Below are 13,359 nucleotides of genomic sequence, written 5' to 3'. Positions count from 1 at the left end.
AGTATTAGGATAATTGTGTGGAAATTCATTTACCTAATGAAGATAGCTTTGCATTTCTGAATGCGTATTGTCAGTAACATTTTATGTAGCTGTAACTACAAATATCCTCCTTATGATGTCAACAACTATCATTTATTGAAATATCTGTATATTTTAAAAGTTCACATATGCATTTGTTGCATTTATTTGCATGTATGTATAATGCAGTCTTAGCTATTTACTTACATTGGCTTTAAAACTTATTTCTATATATTTGACAAATATTTTTTATTGAGGTATATGCAACATATAGTTGCAATTATGGGCAGGAATTTAATTCTCAACTCAGGTTACTGTGGTATATAAAAAAGCAGGGATTTCTATATGAAATTGATTTTATTCAAATACTAATTCTACTAGTTATTAGCCTTGTGACCTAGAGAAAATTGCTTACCCTTTATGAACCTTATTTTCTCTGTTAGAAAAACTAGAGTAAATATTCATTGAATATCACAAAGTTGAAATGGTCAAGTCTCTCCAAAATGTTTTAGAAATTTTTTTTTTAATCTGGTAATATCTATGGTTAACAGCACATTGTTTAAATACATAAATATGTACATATTTTTAATTTTGAACATGAACAATAATGTAAAATAGCTAAGATTTTCTAAGCATCAAACTGTTTTATAGATGATGCTTTAAGCTGAAAGAAAAACAAAGTGAACAACTGGATGTTTATCTTGTTAAGAATAAATTACACACTGTTTCTGTACTGTCAAAGAATAGTCGATAAGGGTTAGGCATTGAAAAGTTTATAAAAAAATGGTTATTAATTTATCAATAAGATGTACAAGGACTTTAAAAATAGCCAAATTAAGTGCGAGAGCTCATTAATAAAATGACATTCAATGAGGCTTCATATGAATGCTTTTCTGTGAAACTATTCACTGATGTTAAATAAAATTCTATTAGAACTTATTCATAAAGGAGATTATTTCTAGACATACAACTAGTTTTGAATATTATTTTTTCAGAATTAAGAAGATATTTAAAGTGATAAATAAAGAGGATATTTAAAGTGCAAAATCCCCTTGCAGCCATCCTAGAAGAGTAATATGTTATTATGGAAAGCTAAGTAAAAAATTAGAGTATTCAGACAAGTTTCCTGAAAGCAAAGTCCTAGAAAATTATTGACTACTCAGAAAGTGGGGATAGATGAAGATTGAGGTATGAAACACTGAGAGTGCAATAAACAGGAAACAAAAAAAAGTCATGAAAAGCAAATATCATCTTTGAAAATATGCCTTATGGTCACTGGAAGGGATATGGAAACACTGTTTTAGTGAGAGCATTTCAGAATTTCTTGGTTTCATGCTTAGAAACAATCTGGTTTATGGTTCATTGAATGAAGTAGATCTTCTCTAACCACAATGGTCTGTGGTAAAGCCTTTATCCAATGGGTTCCAACATTCATCTCCACTGGCTATATTCTTAATTTGCCATATGTTTCGAGAAATATTTACATATCTTTTAGTGCTTCTATGTTCTCATTGTAAGATGGTGACTTCCTCTGGACCTCAACAATCTTCCCCTTTTATGACACGTGTTATAGATAACCAGGTCAGAATTTCCAACAAATTTACAATTGTTGTAAGGCAAAGTTTCATAAATCTTTGTGGTCACCAAATCCACAAATACGCAATGATGTAAAAAAAAAAAATACAGATTTAAAAAATTTACCATAGAATATTAAGTCATAATTTTCTGTTATAAGAGCCTGGAAATCTGCATTTATAAGACAGAACCAAATTTATACTTAGTTATTTTTAACATTATACATCCATTTCAATAGATTCTAATCAGGAAAAAATATACATAAAGTGAATATGACCTTAGAAGTCATTTTAAACATTAAAAGAAAAACATACTGGTGGTACGGTGGTTAAGGTGTTGAACTCCTGCATGGTTTATCATAGTTTGAGTCCCATACCTGGTAACTTGAGATCCATGCTGGGCACCTGTGTGTGCATGCCCAAAAACCCTGGAGGAGAGTGGAGAAGATGGGATTGCGGTGTGGCCATCCCCTTGGTGGGGGGTGGGGGATGGTTTCTCATTTTGTCTTTCTCTCTGTCTCTTTTGTGTCTTTGGGAACACACATGCCCTATAGAAAAAAATCTTTGTAAAAACAAAACAAAACATTAAAAAAAAATAACCTATGGGTTATTAAACAAATAGTAAAATTGTAGTAATAGTTTCTTTCCCATAATGTCATTCCTCATACTTTAGATTTGAGTAATGGAATAAACTTTTTTTTCTAAAATTCTTTTGCCTTCAAATGGGAAATGATCAACAGATAAAACTTAATAACTCGCTCTTTTTTCAGCTTATTTTATTTTAAACTAACAGAATATTACTTGTCTAAAAGAGAAAATACTAAGCTAGCAATACCTCTAGATTTGTTAACTTTAGGAAGATACCTTGATTTTATGAAAAAAATTACAGCTTTGACTTACTGGTTAGTAATTATATTAGTATTTTATTATTATGTAATAAATTATCATACATTTAGTGGCTTAATATGACAAAAAATGGATTATTTTGTAGTTTTCCAAAGTCAGGATTCTAGGTAGTTTTAACTACTCAGAGTCTCACATGCTGAAATTTGAGTGTTAGCTTGCTGCAGACCCAGCTGGAGTTTGTCTGGGGAAAGCTATGATTCCAAGATCCCTCAGATTGCTGGCTACACTCATTCCTTTGCAGTAGTAGACTAGGGTCTTCTTTCTAGTGCTGGGTGTCAGTCAAGGACTCCCCTCAGCATCTAGAGACCAAACACAGGTCCCACCTCTGTGCCTCCCTCCATCTCAGCAATGGAGAACTTCTCTCATGTCAATTCCATCTTTCATTTCAAGTCACTCTGATTCTCCTGCTACCAGGGGAGAAGATTCTTCTCATGATTGGACTCACGCAAATACTCATATTTCAAGGCCAAACAATGTAGGACTTTAATTACATCTGCAAAATCCCTTTACAACCATCCTAAAGTAGTAGTTTATAAAATAACCTGGCGATGGGAATACTGGGATGCCATCTCTGAATTCTGCCTTCCATGGCAGCTAACACATGGAAGCATTTTCAATTTGCAAATGTTTAGGAATATGTCAGAAAGTCTGGCTTTAGAGTCAGTCCCATTGATTTTTCTCAGTTTATGTAAGAGTGTGTGAGAAGAAACAAGAGTTCTGAAGAATAGTCAAGGACCACTGTGTGATGTTGGACAAAGATATGCTATGATATGCAGAGATTCATAATCTTTTCTGAGAATTCTTCTGAGAATCTTGAGGGAAGGTGTTGGCCTAATCTCCCCCTCTCCAGATGTGTATGTGCATTTTAGTGTTTACTTGAATTACAATTGAAGGGCTTATGATTTAAATGAAAGGGAACAAAAGTGAGATTAAGCTATGTCTATGTATATCTATAATAAACACATCAGGAAATGATATTGACCATCTAAGTTTAACAGAAGACTATATACAGTAGAGATACTAGTTCTAGTATACTCTATGTTTTAATCCAGCTCTCTTAAATATCTTTCTTTTGGTAATAAACAATTTGTAATTTTTGGCTTAAAATAGTTATTGGACAAGATCAGCATATGTGTATTGGTTATGTCGCTAGACTCCCACATGGCTGATGGAGGTTTGAGTCTCAGACCCAGAGACTTGAAACTCACTCCAGGCATGTGTACATGTGTACCCCAAATCCTGAAAAGACAACGGAGGAGAAGGGAATGCAGTATGGCCATCCCCCCTGCAGGGAGTGAGTTCTCACTTTCTGTCTCTCCAGTGAATGCATGTGCCCTATAACAAAAATCTCTCTCTTAAAGATATATTTATTTGCCAAATAAAGATTATCTTCAGCTTTAAAATAATGATTTTTAAATTTTATATTTATATTTTTATACATACATGCACTATACTAAACAAACAAAAATCAATGTATAATGACCACCACAATAAAATCAATTAACAGCCATAACCATCATGCTTTATATTCAATCTCCAGAATTTGTTCATCTCTTAACTGAAACTTTGGCCCCTTTGGCCCCTTTGACTAACATCTAACCATTTTTCTATCTCAAAACTCCTAAACACCTTGCCTTTCTACTCTGTTTCTGTGAGTTTGCCTTTTTTTAGATTCTACATGTGAGATCATTCAGTATTTGTCATTCTGTGATGGGCTTAATTCACTTCACACAGTGTCTTACAGATTCAATCATATTGTAACAAATGGCAGGATTCATCCTTTTTCATGGTTAAGTAATATTCATATTTGGGACCAGCAGTTAGTGTAGCGGCTATGTTGTTGTACTCCCATGTAGTCGACTGTGGTTCAAGTCCTGGACTCAGTGGCTTAAATTCATGCTGGGCGCATGTGTATGCATGCCCAAGATCCCGAGAGGAGAATGGAGGAGAAGGGACTGCGGTGTGGCCATCCCCGCTTGAGGGTGATATTTTGCTTTCTGTCTCTCTGTCTCTCTCTGTCTTTCTGGCAAGTGCATGTGCCCTATAGCAAAAACTTTCAAAAAAGAAAAAATAAAAAAATATATATTCATATTTATATGCATATAAGATGAGAGCTTCAAAAAGTTCTTGGAGGGAACCAGCAGTTAGCGTAATGGCTATGTCGCTGGACTCCCACGTAGTCGACCGTGGTTCGTGTCCCGGACCCAGTGGCTTAAAACTCACGCCGTGTGCGTGTGTGCCCAAGATCCTGAGAGGAGAATGGAGGAGAAGGGACTGCAGCATGGCCGTCCCCCCTGGGGGGTGATTTCTCGCTCTCTGTCTCTCTGTCTCTCTCTGTCTGGCGAGCGCACGTGCCCTATAGTGAAAACCTCTCCAAAAAAAAAAAAGTTCTTGGAAATGTGAAATTAAAGTAAGAGTTTATTTTGATGCAAAAATATTTTTAAATTTATGCATAGTTCTTCTTAATATGCATTATTCATGGATTTTTTTTTTGAAGAACTCCTGGTATGTACCACAAATTCTTTGTCAATACATATGTTGATAGACATTTAAGTTGTTTCTGCAACTTGGCATTTGTGTTTAGTGCTTCAATGGATTTTAAGTTTAGATATCTCTTTGAGATACTGATTTCATTTCCTTTGAATGTGCAATCAGAATTGAGATTGATGGACTGTATAGTAGTTCTATATTAGTAATTCTATCTATCTATAAGCAAAGCAAAATGAATAAAAGCAGAGCAAAGCAAACCAATGCTGGTTTACCCAGTCTTAGAATCAATGCATTGATTTTTGTTTGTTTAGTATAGTGCATGTGTGCTCACCAGAGAGAGATACAGAGTGAGAGAGAGAGAGAAAGTGAGAAATCACCCCTTGGGGGGGAGGGTTACACCATAATCCCTTCTCCTAAATTCTCCCGCAAGATTTTAGTAACACATGCACCACACGTGCCTGGCATGTTTTTCAAGTCACCAGGTCTGGGATTCTCATCTCAGTTAGTCATTTACGATTCAGCCACCTTAACCACCATACCACTGGCTGGTCCAAGATTTTTAATAACTATGTCAGTGTTTGGGATAGACTCCTGATGCTATATCTATGTATTTTTTATTTTTTTAAGAGAGATTTTTGCCATAGTGTGCGAACACGCGCCCAAGGGACAGAGAGAGACAGGGAAACAGAAACCAATAAATAACCCCCCAGGGAGAATGGCCATGCTTCGATCCCTCTCTGTGGGAAGCTGCGCACCAGCGAGTCTGCCAAGGTTTCTCAGAGAGCAAACAATTACCATGATTGGTTCCCTTCCAAAAACCTGACCTTCGAAACCTTGCTCTGATTGGCCACTAGAATCCCTCAAATTTGCATATCTGGCACCTCATGATTGGTCCAAAATGAAGAGCTGAAACACCGCGCAGTCTCCAGACGACCCTGAAGATCCTGAAGAGCTGACACTGCATCGTCTCCAGACAAACTGGGAGACCCTGAAGAGCTGTAACACTACATCGTCTCCGGACGACCCTGAAGAGCTGTGATACCACGTCGTCTCCGTGCCACTCACAGTAGACGACGCGACCCTTAAGAGCTGTGACACTGCGTCGTCTCTGTGCTGTACCGTGCTGCCCACAATAAACAGACGACACTGTCGTCTCCGTGCTGTAACACTACGCTGCTTGCCCCGGCTCTCACTCCTTCACTCAGGAAACCCGTTCGGCTGTCCCCCCGGGTCGGGACACCTCTCCTCCATTCTTCTCTTGGGATTTTGTGCACACACACCCAGCTTGAATTTTAAGTCACCATTCCGGGACTTGGACCATGATTAATACATGGGAGTCCAGTGACTTAATTATTATGCCATCTGCTGGCCCCCCCATTTAAATTTGTACTCACAAACTTTTTGAAAGGAGGAAGAAAAAGACTGAATTTAGTCTTACTAGAAACCAATTGTTGAATGAAAAAAAAGTAATTAAATCTTTCTTTAAGAAACTGTTTATGTGTCCATTCTGAGAAAATCATTCTTCTCTGTTCTTAATTTATCACATCTCCTACCCAATGGAATCATGACACCTTAGAAAACATCCCAACCACCTTATTTATCTGACGGGATCACAGGATATGGTCTTTTGTTACTAAAACACTTGGTCTCTAGGTGCTGAATTTTTTTTGCTAATACCAAATAAAATCTAGTAGAACAAAATATCACATGGAATGCAAGCCAGGAATACGCTGGAAAAAAATATGTCATATATCCTCAGTGGACGGCTAGTATTTGCCACCTCCAAAGTATACTAAGGAAGATCTGATTTCTTCCTCCTGAGACACAGATTGGCAGGTCCAGGATGTGGGTTAATGTATAACAGTGATTATCTTACTTCATGGCTCTGTGGCAAATGCATGCCTGGTTTGTGGAAAGTTGAAAATTAAATACAGACATCAGAAGGTTGGGGGTGAAAGGGATTTGTTAGGTGTTTGCACCGAGATGCTAAAGAACTCCCATTAAGCTACATGTTGTAATAATTAAAACAGTGCTTTGAATTGGTTTCAAAACTTAAGCATATCCAGCGAAACTATAGAAGGAATTAAGAACTAATTACATTAAAGTACAGGAGATCAATTTTTCATGGGTTGGTAGTTTCATGTTACTGTACCTTTAAAATAGTGAAGGTAAACATTATAAGGAAATATCAAAGGATTCTTTTCCAGGCTCTGCGCTATTCATAAGTATTAAGATTTTCTGCAATAAAGTTTAATCATGTTACATTATCTTTACTTCAGTAATACGTAGTGCATCCACTATAAAGTTTACTACTCTTCCTGACCAAAACAAGCAAACAAAAACAGAAGGCATTTACTTATTAAAAAATTCTTAATCTGGAAGTGTGAAAGATTGGATTTTTAAAATTGTATTTTCAAATGTAAAGACAAAATAATATGCATATATGGTCGAGCAAATATTTTATTTGTCCTTTTCCTGAAAAATGACACCCATATTTTGATTAAATCAACAACATGCCAATCTTGGGCTTTAATATGAAGTGAAATTTCTGTCAATTTCCATGTGCTTTTTAGTTATTTTCGAAGTTCTTGTTCCCCTATCATGGAGAAGTAAGGGTAGTGTGTAGGTGAAGGTTGATCCTTATGCAAAGTGATATGCTATTATTAATATTGTGACATTATTTCATATGCTTGCTCTATGGTGCTATGACAATTCTCCCATCCTGTAGATCTTTACACTTCTGAGAGATTGACCATATTTGGACATTTTTCTGGAACAAGCTGGACCTGCTGCACAACCATGAGAATGTTCTTGCAAGCTTCCAATTAATAGGAATGTGATAGCACAAGGGCTGTAGCTGCTTGCCTGAGGCATTGAATAGAAATCCACTGTCACACTGAAGAGTCTGTATTTCCAAAGGGCTGTTTCAAGTGGGTAACTAAGCTTGGCAGGGATGCTAAGGCAAGTTTGTTTCTGGCAGATGTTAGCTTGGGCTCAAGCACACCTTGATGGCCCTGCCAAATTTCAGTAGTGTGCAAACTGCCTAGAATGTTCACAACGCTTCTTTCCTCTCTCCTTCACTCAGGATAAGACTTTATGGCCTGACAGCTTTCCCATCATTCCAGGGCTCTCTACCCATTTTCTTCCTCCCAGATTTCCTCTATCAAATCATTGCCTGGGACTAGTTGTGGTGATTAAAGCTGCTAGACTCCCATATGGACAATGTGGTTTGAATCCTGGACATAGCAGCTTGCTTTCTCACTTTCCCTCTTTCTTTCTGGAAATTGAGGAAAAACTCAGGTCTATCTTTGAGTTTCAAGTTTCTATTATGGTGGAGATGTATTTAAAATTTTAAGAATACTCTTTTCCTACTTATTAAATTTTTATTAAGTCAGGTCTTTTCAACTATCTAAACATACTTTGTTGTGGATTTGCAAAATTATTGAATTTAAAGTGTACATCTAAGTTTATAGGCAGAACGTGGATGAATAAAGCTCTACTGAGAACTCAATTTATTCCACCTGTGTTACTTGATGTGACTTTTCTTTTTGCTATTCTATAACTCTTCAGCCAACCTTCACCAACTTAAAGGCAACACAATGGGCTAACCTAAATTATGAAAGCACCCTCATCTAATGGGCTCTTTTTTAAAAGAAAAATTATTTATTCATTATTATTTTTTAATTTGACCAGAGATAGATGAGAGAGAGAGAGAGAGAAAGTGAGAAACCAAGCCACCAGGTCCAGGACTCAAACCATGGTTGACCATGTGGGAGTGACCACTAAGCCACCTCTAGTGGGCTCTTTTTTGCATCATTCTCCTTTCCATAAAAAAATAAATAAATAAGTTAATTAATTAATTAATTAATTATAAAGCAACTCAATTTTGCTTTCTTAGAGTTAGGTGAAGAGGATAAACTTTCCTGCTAAGTACTTTGCACAACAGTAAGCAAGAGGAGGAAGTTTTCAAACACTTTAAAAGTAGAGCCCCATTTACAAACGAGCATGTATAACTCTCAGCAGTTTTATTTTTACATCTTGACTTGAAATATAAATGGAGGTTCAGAAAATTAAATTAAATAAAACTGGATGTTAAGAAAATTTCTATCCTATGTAGCTTTATTGGACAATTTTGCAACTCAAGTTAAATGTTTGATAGATTCACATACATAAACACAGACATACATACCTGCTATGTAATACTCTGATAATGCTTTTAATTATGCTATATTTTAATTGAATAAGGTTTAGATATTCTTAAAATTAAACTGGAAGCAAATTCTAGCAGAATCCTAAAATTTAAATTTTGAACTGGTAGAAAATAGTTTCAAAATTCTCAGAGATATTTATGCATGTGTACTATTCAAATATATGTACACACATATTTATATTTTTATCTATTATTTATGATAACATTGATCACTTATTTTCTCTAAAAGTAATTGCTGTAAGAGTAAGATTTCATGGAGGGGCCAGCAGTTGGTGTAATGGCTATGTCACTAGACTCCCATGTAGTCAACCATGGTTCGAGTCCTGGACCCAGAGGTTTAAACTCATGCTGGGCGCGTGTGCATGCCTGCCCAAGATCCTTAGAGGGGAATGGAAGAGAAGGGATTGCTGCATGGTTATCCCCCCGCCCCGGGGGGGTGATTTCTCGCTTTCTGTCTGTCTCTCTGTCTTTCTGGTGAGTGTATGTGCCCTATAAAAGAAACTATCTCCAGGAATAAAAGAAAAGAGAATAAGCTTTCAGGGAGAATAAAATTCTTTTCAAAAGCAGTTCAAATTAAGAAATTACATGAGTTACACTAATTTAAACAGTTCTTTTTGTCTATTTGGCCAAATAAGTATGTTATTTTAGTTAAATTGACATAGAATATTTAGCATAGAACGTTTGGTTTATATACCAAACCAATGTTTGATAGATTTTTTAAAAAATCTTACTGAATTAACTTACTTTCATGGTACTGTGAAAATGGTTTTGACTCTATTTAGTCCTCTGCAAAGTGATATTGTCTCTTTCAGGCTAGCTCACTTCAGTGTTTGCACTTCGAATATAGAACTTAGAGTATTCATTGACTTCCCCAAGCATGTATTACTTTAATTAAAACAATTTCTTTTCACATTTAATGCTTATTTAAATAGAATATTATAGAGTATAACATTGAGCTTACAAACACACATGTGTGTGTGATCTGCACTTTTTTTTTTGTTTTTGAGAGTTTTTGTTTTTTTTTTTTGCTATAGGGCGCATGCGCTCACCAGAAACAGACAGAAAGCAAGAAATCACTCCTCAGGGGGGATGGCCACGCTGCAATCCCTTCTCCTCCATTTTCTTCTCAGGATCTTGGGCACACACACACACACCCCCGGAGTGAGTTTAAGCCACTGGGTTTGGGACTCGAACCGTGGTCAACTACATGGAAGTCCAGCAACATAGCCATTATGCTAACTGCTGGTCCCTGTGACCTGTATTTTTAAAGATGCTACTGACAGTACTTTTGACCAATGTATGGATGTGATTGAGAAAGTGTATGTGTCCTTAACAGTGCTTCCCACACTGAATCTATCACTTTTGTGATTGCAGAGCTATTTGAAAACCTGTTGCAATTTGCTCTTGTCTTTTTATGTTTGGTGTGAAATCTTTACCCAGAAAGAACTAATCAATACTGGGTTAAAGCCCATCTCTAAAAGAGAATTCTGTTCTTTCAATGTTGGGCGTGTCAGCTGCAGGGGATAGAGAGAAGGCTGGTAGGATTGTTCCATCGCTGTTGAACTTAATCTGTCATTTAAACTCCAGTAGGATTTATTGGAATAATTGAGGAAATTGTATGAAACAATCTGGCTAATGTCTAGCATGGACAGATAGAAATGGACATGGAGTTGAAGGACAAAATATTGCAATGTTATCACATTTAGTGGAAAGGACATAAAGTAAAACTCTTAATGCTTAAATTGTTAAACCGTGAATCCAGTGAGTGTACAATAAAGTTAAAAGCAGTTGTTGATGTTGTGTTACCTGGATCATATTGCTGTCTTTTGAACCTCTCAGTTTACAGTAAAGGCAATATGCAGGCAATGAAAGCACTGCTATTTATTGGTGCTTTCTGGTAATAACCCTATGACACTTCCACCTTCTAAGTCCTCAAAATGCACAGTGAAAATTTACATTCATCACAAGTATGGAACCCAGAGGGGAGGTTTGTAGCTATGAAATTTACCTCTTAAACCCATAGCATATCTTTGGCAAGGAAAATAAGTTACATTAAATTTTCCCCCAAACCCTCCTCACCTTTGAAAAAAATAATGTCCTCAATTCTACTAAAACACCAGAAAGGGTTGGACGAGTCCAAGAATCTGCCAAGTGGGGAAAACTACCAGGTGCTTAAATGGCAAGTATCCATGGGATACAGTTGAATGAATAAAGATGAATGAGGATGAAACATTTAGTTTGAAATGAATTCAAGCAAAAATTAAGTCAGACTATGACCGAAATATAATTTAATCTGTTCATTTTACTCAAGTTAACCCCCACATATAAAAATATGCACTGAGAAAACAGGAACTGGGTATAATATATATTGTAAAAACATATGGGAAGTATCCAAAAAGAAGTGTCAACCTCAAAACCAAGCAAACATAGTGCTCCCACTGGACAAAAATTAAACCTGGGAAGTCTGTTAAGTGCACAGCCAGAAAAAATATGGCATATATTATAGGAAATGGGAAAGATAAACCAAACAGGGAAAGATAAAATATAAACTTGCCAAATGTCACAAGAAATTTCACCAATATGGACCCATTTCTTTAACACATAGGTAATCATATCTATAATGGAAAACTACAAATGAAGAATTGGCACAATAAAATACATTTCTGTATTTCTTTCTCTTTTTTTTTTGTGTAGAATTAAAGTATCAAAGGAGGCCTAATTGAAATTGGGGAGTTTCAAAGTCCTTCACTGATCACATCTGTAGAAAAGTTTTCTCTTTGTTTCTAGTGGTAACTTATTGGTGTATTTATTTTGAATTTTCTGACAGTCCTAATTTTAAAAATGCTTCTCCATTGTAGACCAGGTGTTAAAATTTGAGGTTTAGAACACAGAAAAGTCAGTATTTGCTCTTCTTAAACAATGCATTTTAGTCAGGTTTTTCAGAACATCGGAACCAGTGATGTGTTTATGTGTGTGTGTGTGTGTGTGTGTGTGTGTGTATGGAGAGAGAGAAAGAGAAAGAGGAAACTAATTTATTTCATGGAGTTGGTTCTGATGAAAGTTGATTTGAAGTCTTGAGTTTGAAGAGGGTCTGGAGGCAGAATTCTTCATCTTCTGAGATCTTAGTGTTTTACCTTAAGGTCTACCCATAATATAGAAAATAATCTGCTTTGCTCAAAGTCTATTGGTTTAAATATTATTCATATTTAGAAAAACACTTTCACAGTAACATCCCAACTGAGGTTTAACCAAATAACTGGACACCATAGACTATTGAAGTTGAGAAATAAAATTAATCATCACAGACTGGGATCAGTTTAACATTGTAAATGGAGGTGTCCTAGAAAACTAAACCCCGGCATGAACTTGTCTCTCTAATACCATAAGGTAGGGGAGAAAGGACAGATGTTTATGACAGGGAGAGTTAATGTCTGGCAAAAATTGTCTTGCTTCTTGAGTGATTTTGAGATTGCAGGCAGTTAGCTTGGTCAACCTTCTCTGCTTTTCACTTGTGGAGTAAGATCTCTGGGAGCTGCCTACATTCTCCATGTCATCACTATTTCAAGGCATAGGAAGAGTATCTGACATACTATAAAAATCATATGCAAAGAAAATAACCTTTTTTATTTAAAGAGTTATTTATTTTGTTTTATATATTATTAACATTTTTTTAAACTTGTTATAGACATCAGAGAGAGACACAGAGAGCGAGAGAGAAAGTGAAAAAGTTCAAGCCACCAAGTCTGGGACTTGAACCAAGATCAGCCATGTGGAAGTCCAGTGCCTTAACCACCATGCCACCTACTGACTTAAAACTCATATATTTTCTAAAACCAATTCAGAATCAGGGATTTTTTTTTTTTTTTTGGTCAAAGTCAACTAGCTAATATAGTGGCATATTTTTTGCGTCAGAAATAATTTACTCACATTATTAATGAGATTCTCTTCATTGAAATTTTACAACAGAAACCTAATGAAAATTTAAGATTAGACAAGCATTGCTAATTTCTTACTGTATTTCCTTTCTTTCAATATTAAGAAAAAACACAAAATTTAAAATACAGTTGTTTTTAAGCAGTGACATACACACATAAAATTACCACATACATGTTTTACATTTGTATATTTATACATGTTACAGTGTCTATTGTGTTTAATATC

Source organism: Tupaia chinensis, unplaced genomic scaffold (assembly GCF_000334495.1).
Source record: "Tupaia chinensis unplaced genomic scaffold, TupChi_1.0 Scaffold000277_1, whole genome shotgun sequence".
Classification (NCBI taxonomy): domain Eukaryota; kingdom Metazoa; phylum Chordata; class Mammalia; order Scandentia; family Tupaiidae; genus Tupaia; species Tupaia belangeri.
This window is presented reverse-complemented; position numbering follows the sequence as displayed.